This window comes from Saccoglossus kowalevskii, chromosome 19, assembly GCF_978046115.1.
Source record: "Saccoglossus kowalevskii chromosome 19, keSacKowa6.1, whole genome shotgun sequence".
Taxonomy (NCBI): domain Eukaryota; kingdom Metazoa; phylum Hemichordata; class Enteropneusta; family Harrimaniidae; genus Saccoglossus; species Saccoglossus kowalevskii.
The window spans coordinates 17,100,321-17,114,565 of NC_140659.1; the positions used below are offsets into that span (position 1 = coordinate 17,100,321).

The 14,245-nt window shown below is 36.0% G+C and overlaps 1 long non-coding RNA gene across 1 annotated transcript; it reads left to right on the forward strand.

Annotated features, from left to right (window-relative positions):
* The first annotated feature begins 9,703 nt into the window (after window positions 1-9,703).
* LOC146730318 (uncharacterized) lies at window positions 9,704-12,129 on the forward strand. Its single transcript, XR_014927443.1, has 2 exons — window positions 9,704-9,789; window positions 11,991-12,129. It is a non-coding gene; the product is annotated as an uncharacterized LOC146730318 (long non-coding RNA).
* Window positions 12,130-14,245: the final 2,116 nt, after the last annotated feature.

The following is a 14,245-nucleotide window of genomic DNA, read 5'->3' on the forward strand; positions in this document are numbered from 1 at the left end:
CCACTTGTTAGTCTCACCTTTGACCAAGTGATGCACGCCCTCAAACAAGGCGCACATGAGAAAAAAATATTTAAAAATGTCATTTGTTCTTGCAAGGCATTTAAATTTAACGGTCATTGGTTGATTAGTGGCATGAGATCTTTATACACGTATGAACACAGGACCAATTACAGCCACTAGAAACGATTGTTTACAAAGTTAGTCAGGCCGGCACCGCGGCACGCTTATGAATACGGTAATGAGGGTGTTTGAAATACTAGGAAGGGTCAACATAATTTCCCCCATCAACAAATCATTTACTAATTTCTAATCTGTTGACACTGACCACTCAGAAGAACTGCGGGACGAACCTGCTTTACGACTTCACTGCTTTAAAATAACGTTGTAGCAGGGAATTATGTCCAGTAACGTCATGGCTACACGCACTGTAATTCACTGGCCCGGTTTCTAAAATTAGTTAGCTCATGATAATAATTTGAGAATTTTAACGGGAGATATAATACAGTCTTTTGGCAGTGTGGATTCACAATTGAATGACTACAAAACTTTGTACAAATATCAGCTCTCAACAATACATATATAGCCACTTCATGAATCCACCTGTAACATCCGTCGTGCAGGGCGATATCACCCATTTGTTCCCATTCCGGATTATATGTGTTTTATGGACGCATCTAAGACACCGTGTTAATCATTGGTCCTTTTTAAAAAAGTTAATTGCTGTGTCCTTTGTATCCATGATAGAACTATTTTTTTTTTTTTTTGGTACACCGGTTTGGTTCTCTTGAAGTGTCTGATATTTTGTAGCCATTGCTCAAGTTTGTATTGTAGTCACCTAGGGTCAGATTTTCACTGAATTCGAGTAGCTTATAATAATGCATTCCGAATTTTATTTAACGTATCCCGCAATTTTAATAGTAGTATTAGTCAATCTTTTGCAACATTATACTTCAATGATTTCCATGATTCCAAGTCACGCAAGATGTGTTTTAGTTTTTCACCACGAATTATGCAGAGCACTGATTCTGTCCTAAATAATTTGTTAGGAAGTGATGTTCTATGTGGAATAAATTTAAATAATAATAACCAACACATTGTATACTGATTTAGAAAATTAACAGATAAGTTACACATTTTCATTGAAAATCCATTTATCATATTACTGAAATACAAACTGAATCGCCTTCTCTGCTCATTATTTTATAATATAGTATTTTTATAGGGTCTATTTCCACAATGCTAAATATTGATTATGAAATTCCTAACTCGCATAAAATATACATTAAATTGAGCATTAATCTTCTCATGTTTTGCATTTCAGAACCATCGACTGCACTGATTACAGCTTTGGTGATATTGGCAGCCTATGCAATTATTGTTACATTTTGTTGCTGCTGGTTTTTGAAAAGGGAGTTGAGAGCTATGGGGTGAGAATACCGCCAAAATTAGCTTGGTGTCATTATTTGAACATTGTTTAGTTGTTTGGTCTTTATTTGGAAACTTGTTTGGTACTATTTGGTCATTATTCGGTTATCTGGTCTTTATGTAAACATTATTTTGCGCTTATTCCATTATTGTGTTATTACTGCAGCATCGTATTGCTATTGTTTCATTATTTCAACTTTATTTCTTAATTATTTCATTATTGTGTAATTGCTACGATATTATTTTGTCATTGTTTCATTGTGTTACAATTGTATCGTTATTTAGACATTATCTTGACATTCAATTGTCATAAGATTCGGTTATTTTCACGTCCAAATGTCTTGACATTCGGTTTGCTTGACTTGCGATGACCTCAACATTCGATTACCTGACCTACGTTAGCTGACCCCGCTATACAATTCAATTCATAGTCCCGGGCCGCCTCCGATAAAGCATTGCTCATGATGGCAATGTGGTCTTTGTAAAAGTTAGCTAGAATTACTAAATAATGGCCGTTTCACCAACATCCAGGGAAATGACTGAGGTCGTCAGTGTCTGCTGTGACGCAATATCAAATGCCGCAAACTTGGTTAGAGAATATTACTTCTCCAAATGCGATGACTGTGAGGAAGAATTATTACACAGTTGATTGTGACACGGTCAATAACCGGCCTTTCATCGGACTTGGTCGTGCTGGTCCTTTTTTTTAGTAAAAGTTTAATCATATATCATTCTGATTCTCATTCCCCGGCCTCTCTTATTTCAGGTACTTATTGACAGACATATTCCTGTTATGGGCGTGATTTTTTACGTTCACTCCATTATTGTCAAGATGCCGATATATTTGTACGGCTGATTTGTAGCGCGCCATTCATTTCATGGCGCTACGAAATCGGATGTCTTCGTTGGTAACAACTGCATCGGCAATGAATTTGTGGGTTTCATTGCTAATAGCAATCACGTCAGTGTCACGAGAGTTTTTCGTCAGCCATGCCTCGCATCTGCACTAATCATAATTATGCTGGCTTCGAGGTTTTCGTAAATGACGACTTCCTCTCGCGAAGCAGTTTCACGGTTTCAATTTTGTTTTGATTCGATTTCTGTGAATGTCTCAACCCAATTCTGTAGTTGACTAGAAATTTGCTATTTAGTAGACAGGGAGCTGAATTCCATCGAAATGCATTATGGGAATGACGACAAGCTCTACTGCCAGCCGTGCTTTTCACAGATTTAAGCTGATGAAGGCGAGATTGCTCGTTGCTAATGAAATAGGGCAACATTCCGATTTGATCATTCAAAAAGGGCCATCTCAAGTAAGACAAGTGGTGAGAAATTTGCTGGAAAATTTAAAGGGTCACGAATGGGATGATTCAAAGAAATATTTGGAAGTCTCTCTTGCAGTTCTATTTAGCACGAAAAGATCAGCAATTTCTAAGAAAGTCACTGGGAGTCGAGCCTACATCAGTAAAATTCTAAATCAGCACCAGGCAGTAGGTGAAAAGTTTGGATTTGATGAGAGTGCCCTTTGGCAATTACGATTAAATAAAGATAAAGCATTTGCCAAATCAGTATTATCTGTATCATTTTTCAAGGAAGCCATTACATCAGATATTCTGCCTCCTTCTGTTAAAATGGCTTTATTAGCAGCACCATCTTCCCAGAAATTAGATCAGACTACAGATGACACTAAATTATGGAATGATTCTGAAGCAGAACACATATTTATCCATCTAGGGGGCGGTCTAGCTGAAACTGACTATGATGGTTTAGAGAAATCTCTGAGAACACAAGAAAATGTTTCAAGAATTCCCAGATTAACCACTTTGAGAAATAATTTGAAACGGTTCCACACTATGGTGTCAGAAACTGCCTCTCAAAATAAAAAGGGCTGGTTTGTTCATGATATTGAAGGCCTGGTTTGGAGAAGTGTCCTCAACATATTGACTGAAAACAAATTGGATTATGACCTTGATGATGAAAATGAGAGACAGATGTTAGAAATAGTTGTAGGTGAGGGTGGCCACACTTTCCAAATTTCAAAGTATTTGCCATCAGTGGTGCTATACGTCTGATAAAGTATAATGGTAATGAAGTATGGAGAAATCCAAATCCACAGTCTGATGCAAGCCGCATTCCATTTGCCATTATGAATTCCCCAGAGAGTGATGCACTGATAGAAGTTGATATTCTTCCTGTTCTGGCATGCACTGAAAAATTTGCCCAACATGGTATAAAGGGGATGAAATACTGTAGAAAACTGGAAGGAGATGAAAAGTATATCAGTTTGGTCTTGCAGAGAAAGAGTACCAGTTTTTTCTGCAATTTATGTTTGGCTACAGTTCAGAAATGTCACAATCCAAATCATGAATGGGATATGTCTATCACTCTTGCGGATATGAATTCATGGGCAGAAGAAAAAAGTAATGGTTAGATCGAGTAATCATCCTCTTATAAAGTATGACTTCATAAATGAATACACTATGGATCACCTTCATACTAAATTGAGAAACGTAGGTAAACTAATTGACGAGCTCTTCAACGAGACTCAAAAGATCGACCAACAACTGGAATTTATACAAAAGTTTGCAAAGTTATCTGAAGATCAAAAACATGATGTGATACCAAGGTTGAAATTAATGAAGCAAATCATTCAGCAAAGTTACTTCAAGTTACTAAAAAGGATGATCTTAACAAACTTGATAAGAAACTTGAAGCAGCTTCACTAGCATTTGAAATTAAATACACTGAACACACTGAAGTGAATTTGTTGGATTCTGCTGAATCACATTTTGAAATTTTATTTGGCACACACAAGGAATACAAATGCACACTATGTGCATCACATCTCCATGTTGTATATAAAATCAAGCCAGGTATCACTCGTCACATGCAAACTGTCCATGGTAAGTTCAGCACAAAAGATCTGAAACAAAACACATTACTAATCTCAATATTTAATATCAAAAATCTGTCATAATAATAAATTATTATTTACACTTGGTAAAACTATTCCAAAGTCAGCCTAAATTGTCAAATTTGTAATGACACTATTTTCTATGAAGTCTTTGACTGTAAAAAATGGGTCATGTGGAGGGGGCCTGGCACATTTTCTTTGAAAATCATTTGTTATTAAACTAATCTCAATATTTAATATAAAAAATCTGTCATAATAATAAATTATTATTTACACTTGGTAAAACTATTCTAAAGTCAGCCGAAATTGTCAAATTTGTAATGACACTATTTTCTAGGTATTAATTCTTCAACTTCAAACACATCAATGTGTGTCACGTTTACTGGAGAAATGGGGCAAGTGGAGGGGGCGTGGCACATTTTTTTTGAAAATCATTTGTTATTAATTGTATTTAGTATATTCTCATTTTAATATTACATAATAGATTATGAATAATATGTCAGAAAATAATATTGAGAGAAACGAATGAAATGCATTGGTATCAAAAACAGATACATGGAAAATGTTCATTTTATCCCTATGCCCATAGTATCTCAATAGTGTATATATTATCACAATAGTGTATATATGGTATGCAAATTAATGACAAAATACATTATGAAATTTTATACACTATTCCTATGAGGGACATAACGTGTATATGGTCGATTTACATATCGTTGTAAAGCTCTCGAAATCCCCAACAAAATTACGTTTTTCAATTTCACGATCAGCATTTTTGCAACAAAAAAGGCGGCACAGATCTAGAAGCAGTACCTACACACGAATTGGTGACGTCATAAAATACATGACCTTCAATCGGGGTCGTTTCCTCGGTATATACAAATTGGTATATACAAATTACAATAAAGATACTTAAGACATTACACATAAGGTAAAACAAATCACGTGACAATATAATGATAATAACGGTAATAAATCCTAGCTTAACAGTTGAACAGAACGCTCATATAGTCAGTCGGGTGACGCCGAGGGTCACGAACTGTGTTGCAAAATGGCCGTGTGGTTGAAACTGGGTCATGGCGTGACGGGTGAGGAAGACATCATTAAACACTCAAAATCACAATAAAACGGGGAAGTGGTTGCATATTACGGCGTAGCTAACATGGGAAATAAAAAAAACGACCAATACAAACGACATGGGTTCGAATCACACTAGATACACACTCACCAGAACCGAAGCAATCAGAAACCAGCAATCGTTTTGGCTTTTCCGTTCAACTCATCGGAACACTGGAGTAGTTAGAAAAATGAACACCACTTAACGACCAACGTCGTGGCGTGGTACACAAGCGTGCCATCAAAATAAAACAAAATTAGCTTGAAAAGACAGTGGGTTCGAGTCCCGCTCAGAGCTACCGTAAAAACGTAAATCAAATAAACTGGAATCTCTCAAACCGTAAACAAGTAAACAAAGAACGTCGCAAAAAATAATAAACCTCACAAAACTCCACCATACAAAACTGAATGAATAAATAATAAAATAACTAACGTCTTAAACTGGACGACGCGCAATTTGTTCAACAGTTTCCAGATTGTGACAAGAGATAAACAAGACCCAAGTCAAGGTAAGTTTTGTTAAAGTGTCGATGGCGTTCCCTATACTACGAAAACAATTCAGGCAACAGACGAATATCTTCTGTGGTGTTGTTGAATTTATACCGTGTCTGCGGAATTGTTGATTGAGAGTTCGAAGCCAGCAGTTAACATTTTGTTAGAAAGTTTCACAATTAAATCAAATATCCAATGATACCAGTATATTTATTTCATTATTTTAACAACTTGCAATGGTGGAAGTTGGTCAAACACGAGTTCTTACACCTAAATAAGTATCAAATATTTGTCGACACATTTATTCTCTCAACCTTGTAGAGGTGGAAATTAATTAAACAACAGGTTTTTACTCACAAATATAATGGTCAATATTTGTCCATACATTCATTCTGTCAATTTAAGAACTTGTAATTGTTGGAATTAATCAAATGAGAGTTGTCTACACCAAAATAAGTTTCAAATACTTGTTCATACATTTATTCTCTCAATTTAACAACTTGTAATGGTGTAAAATAATTAAACGAGAGTTGTCTACACCAAAATAAGTCTAAAATATTTGTCCGCACATTTATTCTCTCAATTTAACAACTTGTAATGGTGTAAAATAATTAAACGAGAGCTGTCTACACCAAAATAAGTCTAAAATATTTGTCCGCACATTTATTCTCTCAATTTAACAACTTGTAATGGTGTAAAATAATTAAACGAGAGCTGTCTACACCAAAATAAGTCTAAAATATTTGTCCGCACATTTATTCTCTCAATTTAACAACTTGTAATGGTGTAAAATAATTAAACGAAAGCTGTCTACACCAAAATAAGTCTAAAATATTTTTCCGCACATTTATTCTCTCAATTTAACAACTTGTAATGGTGTAAAATAATTAAACGAGAGTTGTCTACACCAAAATTAATCTCAAATATTTGTCCACACATTTATTGTCACAATTTAACCACTTGTTAATAGTGGAAATTACTTAAATGCGACTTGTTTAATCAGTTGACATCAATGCAACTTACCCGCAGACAGTGCACAACAGAGTATCATTATTGAGCAATTATAAACAGGAACGTGTCTTGGCATTAGGTTTAGGTTCGGGTCAGGTATGGGCAACGCAAATGGCAAACACCCAATTGGCAAGATGTACACTAACGGGTTATGGCATGCATATACAAACCTCGTTAGTGCGAATATCAAGGCCCCAGGTGAATATATTCGTTATAACCGGTGTTCGTAATAACCGATCACCACTAGAGGGCGCTTTACAGAAACAAACTAATTACCATAAGTCAGGGTAAACAAAACTATGGCGCCATTTTAAACACTAGACCAAGCAATAAAAACACACAAATAGTATTGAAATAAACGTTGTCATGTTTATTAAAATAATATTAAAATGGAAAATACAAATGTTGAATTCGGAATGCTTCATTCTCTGTCCTAAATCTTCGGCCTTTGCCTGGAGGATAGGACCGCTGATTGGGACATTCATAGAACGGGCACTGGTAAACCATTTCAGCAATGCCTGCTCAACGTCGTCGACTGCTGAAAACCGCATTCGCTTCCGGCACGGCTCAATTTTGTTGTGTTCGAACATCTTCAAAACATCAGTTTTTTTCTTTAAAATCGTTGACAGTGTACTGGGTTTAACATCAAATTTTCGACAGACATCGCCGTGACGAATGCCCGACTCAATCGCTTTGATCATTTGGACTTTACAGTCCAACGACAAGGCACGCCGTTTGACACGAGTTGACATTTTGAAGTCAGGACGGAAACTGGTATCTCACTCGTAGTCGCCGTAATTTATCTAAAATTTACAGCGTCCATGCTTCACACTTTTTTATTGTGAATCTTAAAATTAAAAACTCGAGCAGCAAGGGCGTCGAAAGTGACTAGACACTGGAAGTCACGTACACAAAAGATTTTCACGCCCAGTGAATGGCTACATTGTTTTTATTTTACGCTGCACAGCTCAAGCCCACTGCCAACAGCGGAAGCGTAACACCGTGTATTTGGCGGTTCGTTTTAGGATTTCGCAGCTGTTTGAGCGAATGAAATGTTCGCAATAGGTGTTACAGACCATTGTTTTTCAGAGAAAATCCTTTCGTACTAAGCGGGTTTTCGTAATAAACGAGTTCGTTCTAAGCGTTGTCAATTACCATAGGGATAATGGATTTTCAAATGGGACTTCGGTGTTCGTTCGTTGTAACCGGTATTTCGTTGTAACCGAGTTCGTATTAACGAGTTTTGACTGTAGTTTACACAAGTAAAAACACAAAATTGGCAATTTTTTGGACAATTGTAACTCAATAATAGAAATATGTTGTATTTCTATATACATATATACACACTATATAGTCTTATCAAATGCAAACACATCCAATCAATCCATTGTGGTCTTGTGGGTCAGTTCTCTACATAGTGATCCAGAGCACCTGGGTTCAATTCCCTTGCCTGCCCATCTTTTTCTCGCAAACACCATTTGGCAATAAAGCTAAATATGACAACAAAATATTTATTTTGCATGACTATCCACATAGCTCAGTTGATTTGTACTATGTCAGCAATGTGAGCGATTGCTGGTTCGAATCCAGTGTGTTTAGTTAGATTTTTGAATGCTAGTGAAGACAGTGCTCCTATGAATAGGACTTAAATCCTAACTCCTGTGTGAAGACACTCGTGGTACAGTGGACAAGACAGTGAGCTGGGAACTAAAAGATCGCAAGTTCAAATCACGGATTGGACACTCCTACAAAAGACATGAAAGACGTTAAAAACAGCGTATTCAAAAACTCAAGTCAGGAAAACAGAACACAAGAATACTACCCCACATGGAAGCCAGTGGAAGGTGTCGAAGAATGAACACAGTTGACAGCTGTAGGTCACGTGCAACAACAGACACGAGGAGCATGTCTGCTCTACAAATGGGACCCTTCTTTTGTATTGACCCCCTAAGAATTGCTAATCCCCCTTTCTAACTCTTCCCCCAAAAATAATATATCGCCCCTTTTAAAATGTATTGACCCACAAATTAATGAATATTCATGAGCACAGAAACTGCTACGTCATGAATAAATTAGCATAATTAAAAAAAAAATTGCATAAAGTGTAGGTACTCCTTCTGGAGCTCTGCCAAAAAAAGGACTTGCCGAACGTAACATTGTGAGCCTCCATTTTGAAAATCCATAGGAGGCACTCTCGCGGTAATTCTAACATAACAGTGAGAGGAGTAGGCCAAAAACCACCAAAAATGCAGTAATTTCGCATAATCAATTATAGTCTACAACTATTTATTGAAATGGTTAAATCGATCCGGGTAAAAAACTTGAAATACATCAAAAAAATGAGAATTCCAGTATCAAGTTGCGAATGAGGCTGGTGGGTCAATTGAGGTCATAGAATGCTGATAGCGTACGTGGCGTGTATGCTAGACGCAATGATCCAATGATCCCGGGACCCGCCGTAGGCGGCAGTATTTTCATTCGAGGTCAATTTTGGATCACCAGGTCATTCCTAAACGCGTAATTAGGACTGAGTCGAGAATCAATTTTGGGTGCCAGAAATCATCCAAAGACGTTTATTTGGGTATAATTTGCGCTGTCAAGACAAAGTTCAGGCTAATAAAATATGATTAACGACGTTTTCCCATGAGAAAAAAGTGAATTATTTGTTGAAAAAGGCGGAGATAAATTGATACGCAGAAATCGTGACGTTGACTCTACGCATGCAATGCAGCGTCATGGAAATTGTCTACAGTACACGTACACGCATCTTTCGATGACGTGATTATTTTGCCAGCCTGCCTAGGACGCCGTACAGACATTGTACTAAGGTTAAAGAGCCTTTGCCCTTTTCCACAAATTTTAATATATTCTTAACAATTGCTTTACCTCTAAAACTCTGCACACCATGCTATGATCATTCAGTGTTTTGTACTAAACGACTCATCGCTTAGCAAAGCCAATTTTCAGGATTTATTGGCACATGATGTCATGAATCAGAGAAACTAATGACCAAAAATAAATATTGTATCGTATATAAATGATGACAGCGATTTACTAGGTCTATGGCCTGTGAACTCATATGATGTGTGTGCACGGTGCGACTAGTAACAATTACCTAACCTACCGGTTCTTCACGGCCACAGTTGTCGCGATGCATTTCAATAAAATAGCCACTAAAACCAATTAAGGCCGATATGTGTAAATACTTGTACATTAATAGTCTAGTCTATGCAACCAGCAATAACGACATGCAAGAATGGCATTGGCAAAATGATGACCTCGGATGTAGCCATGTCTAGGGGCATGGATATGATTTATAGTCTTTGCCCATTAATGTAATGTTATAATGTATATGAAGTACCGGTATGTGATCATGATTAATCTTCATGATCATTTGTGACCACACCATTGATTATTCGGCATAGGCTACTACACACTATAACATTGAGCAGAAAGTCATGCAAAAAATTGCATTTGATTCACCACATTGGCATGGCTGGCTGTATTCATTCTTACTTTTTCATGATCATTGTTTGGTTCACTACAAGTTTCTTGTGATTTAGGCGGATTTTTGTCACATGCAAGAAACAGCAAGAGCTGCAATGTGTACATCAGGGGGCTTTTATCATGCTTGTGATGTTGCTATTGTAGGTAAATGGCCACAGCAGGAATGTACATAACTGTCATTTATTAGGCAGAAACTGATAGGGGCCAATTCCTTGTGCTCACTACATACACATGTACATCAGTGAAGGTTTTTCTGTTGCCAGCTGCCATTTTTGAAATGGTGCCACCGATCAACAGTTCATGCCACTCACCTCAACCTTAAACAATGACATGTGTTGTCATTTGTTATTAATTTTATTATTATGGAAATGAGTTACCTTTTTCTAAAATAAACAAAATTTGATAGTAATATCATCATGTATAAAAAAATTGTTTAAAATGATTGTATTTGATATAGACTGAACATGTTGGGGAAAAAATAAATCTAAAATAATAAAATCCCTGCCTAACTACCCAATAGTTTTTACCCTAATACTGGAAACACCAAATTTGTTTTTCATTGGCCTCATAATGGTTTGAGATCTTTTTAACATGATCCACATAAATAATGAGGGATGAACTGGGATTCTGTACAAACAGGTCCATGCATTTACATTCTATGTTTCTGGTTTGATGTTGACTCATTTACAGCCCTGTCATTGGTGATACAAAAAGTTTACTCCTTATAGCATGTGTGTGGTCTGTCTTATGCAAACCAACAATGCTGTTTTTGCACATGGTCAATTCACTCTGGTTATATGTCAGTTGACACATTACCATTGCCATGCGATAAATTCATTACTTTTACCGGTCTATCAGTCTGATGGAATTGATATCATCATTGATAACTCTATGAAGTATAATTACATTCCATATAGTCTCTTTGCACCTACTTTATTTCTTATTCATTCTGAATGGACAGTTGGATGAACATACAATATCCTAAAAGTAAGGGGGTATATTTGTACAACACCCTGTAACTTTGCATGATATGGGTCTATAATACTGTCTTGTAAACAGTTAACTACTGGTTTTGTACAGTTTATTGTTGCTACACATATACTTATTGAAAACAACAAGATATAGTATTTTCGACAATATGACTACTACCAAATTGGTCGGTGGTGATACCTATCATTTGGGTCTTCCGTCGACACTTATCTGCTTTTGCACCATGAGTCGTTCCATGCACATCATACCAGATTTAATCATGACACTCTGTTTACAAACACTAATTTACCTCATTATAATGTGCATAACCTGTGTTTTCATTGAGAGGATGCTTGAATGCACGGTAGTGCTTTCAGCATCCTCTCACTAGTTATTTACAATGTGCCTCAAGATTTAATTTATGGAAAGTCCAATCATATCCAAAGCATTTCAACAATGTTCTTCCTATTGAACATTCCTCTACTCAACACCTTACTCAAATCATTCATTACAATATATAATCCTTACCACTTGTTTTATTATTTTCTTCCAGGCGAGATAATTCAACCATCACCTGTATCTCCTATTGGTTCAACTTTTTACTTTATTCTTACTCGAATTTTTTTGTAAACTTGTTGTATATTGATGGTTAAGATAAAAAATAAAAAAAAATATTTTTTCCTTGTTCATTACAGTCGTTTATTCTATTCGCACTATTTTTACATGGTTGTCTTCCATCATGCTGAGTGATGTCTAATAGCAGCTGGCCAAATTACAATCGAGTGGTGGGTGGGTCACAGTCAAGTACAAATAAGCCATTCACTGCCAAAGAACAAATATAATCATTCTTTCCAATCAAGTACTTTAACCCTCTTGATTCAAATGACATAACCAAAAGACGTAAAACATCACCTACTTCCTATAACACACAACACCATATTCACATAATTGTTCATACATGTATACATTGTCACAGCAAAATCAATTACATAAATTTACCAACAGCTCCAGCAAATCATCTGCCCATATTAACTATAGCTTCTTTTGTAATCCCTCTAATACTTATATTTTGTGTTTCAATTACATAATGTTAGTCCAAAAATGTCAGCTTCTATTATTTGAACACAATCCTATTACCAAGGTCACGTTTGTATTGCGCTGGTCCCGCTAACTCTGGTTTTTCATTCAATTTAAAATTGCGCCCTCGTAATATATGTGTATATTGGATGGTACAAAACGCATTGAACTCTAGGATATCACATTTGCAGTGCAACTGTGCCGTGCGTTCGGACAAACCGTTAATTAATCGTAAATTGAATCAATTTGTATATTTTTCTTGATTTATTCTGCAGATATAGGTAAAATATATATAAGGCTTTGGCGAAATGTGAAAGAGCAACTAATAATTTTTAATCTTGTATTTTTTATAGATTTTATCAGTTTTATTTTTCATTCTGTTCGTCTGTTTTTCCAGTTTAAAAAATATGAGCTGACTGGAGCCTTCATCCCTTGTCTATTTCTTACACTAGATACCAGCCGATCCCCCCGCTCTGCGTCCTACAAATGATTATAGTTCCTGGGCTCCCTGTGGGTATATTGCAATAAAAAATCACTGACTTTAGTGCTGAAATGTCAATGTAGAATTTGTTTCTCATTATTGATTTATTAATTTCAACATCTCGCCGACTTTATAAATTTAACCGAAAAATGTTTTCCCCGACGTTATATGAACTGACAGTGACATGGGCACTAAAACTGACTACTTGTACATAAAATTACATCCATGGATAACATTATATTTACTGACTGGCTATAACACAAGTCTTTCCATTTTTTCTTTTTATGCTTTTCTACTTCGAGCTTTATTTGATTTGATACAAAAACATAAAATACAATGCAGTAAAATGATATAAAATTTATCAGATATAAAAATATCTTGTCTTTAATTAATTGTAGATTGACTAGTTTTTATAATAACAACAGTAGCAGTTATTCTATCGCAAATAGCATTATGCAAATTAGATGTATTGTTATGCAAATCGACCGTGCTACTTGACATGAAGTCTGGGGAGAACTATCCAGTTTAGCGTCAGTGTCATTTCGATTTGTCAAATTACCATTATCACATTTTCCTCAATTGTTTTTTGGATTTTTGCAAGAACATTTCAAACGTGGTTTGCACTCCCTGTTTTTTACACTAACCAGTCTGGCTTGATTGATCAGCAATTGAAACGTCCAATTGGTATGGCTTGCCAGCCTACAAAAACTACAGAATCATCAGACTCTTTTTACAAAACAACATGGCGATTCAACATTTCAACAGTTTGGTAGCTCACTTGGGAAGTTAGCAAGTTCAACATTCTGGAAAGTGCTTTTAAGAGTTTTGTCAGATAAATTAAACTTGTAACCAGATTTCTGCTGCTAGATTGACTACTCCTTAAATCATGTGTTAAGTGTTGTTTTATGTCGCAACTTGAGCAACTATGATTCAAGACAAGTAACCTGTAGAATGCTGTGTGGGTAATATTTTTATATTGATTTTTGTTGCATTTGCAGCAAATAGTTACCAAACAATGAGAAATCTATAGGATTGGATATACCTCTCAGCTGGCTTCACATGCATAGTTCAAGACTGCCTAACCGGTGCTTATACCAGGATTTAGTTGCAGCACTGTGGTCTGTGGTTACAGCTTCATTTTCCGAGTAATCACAAGAAATTGACAATACAATAGAAAATAAAAGACTGGCACTCCCATACAATTAATAGCAAGTGAAATCCCTGGAATTGAAACATAGATTTTGAAGTCA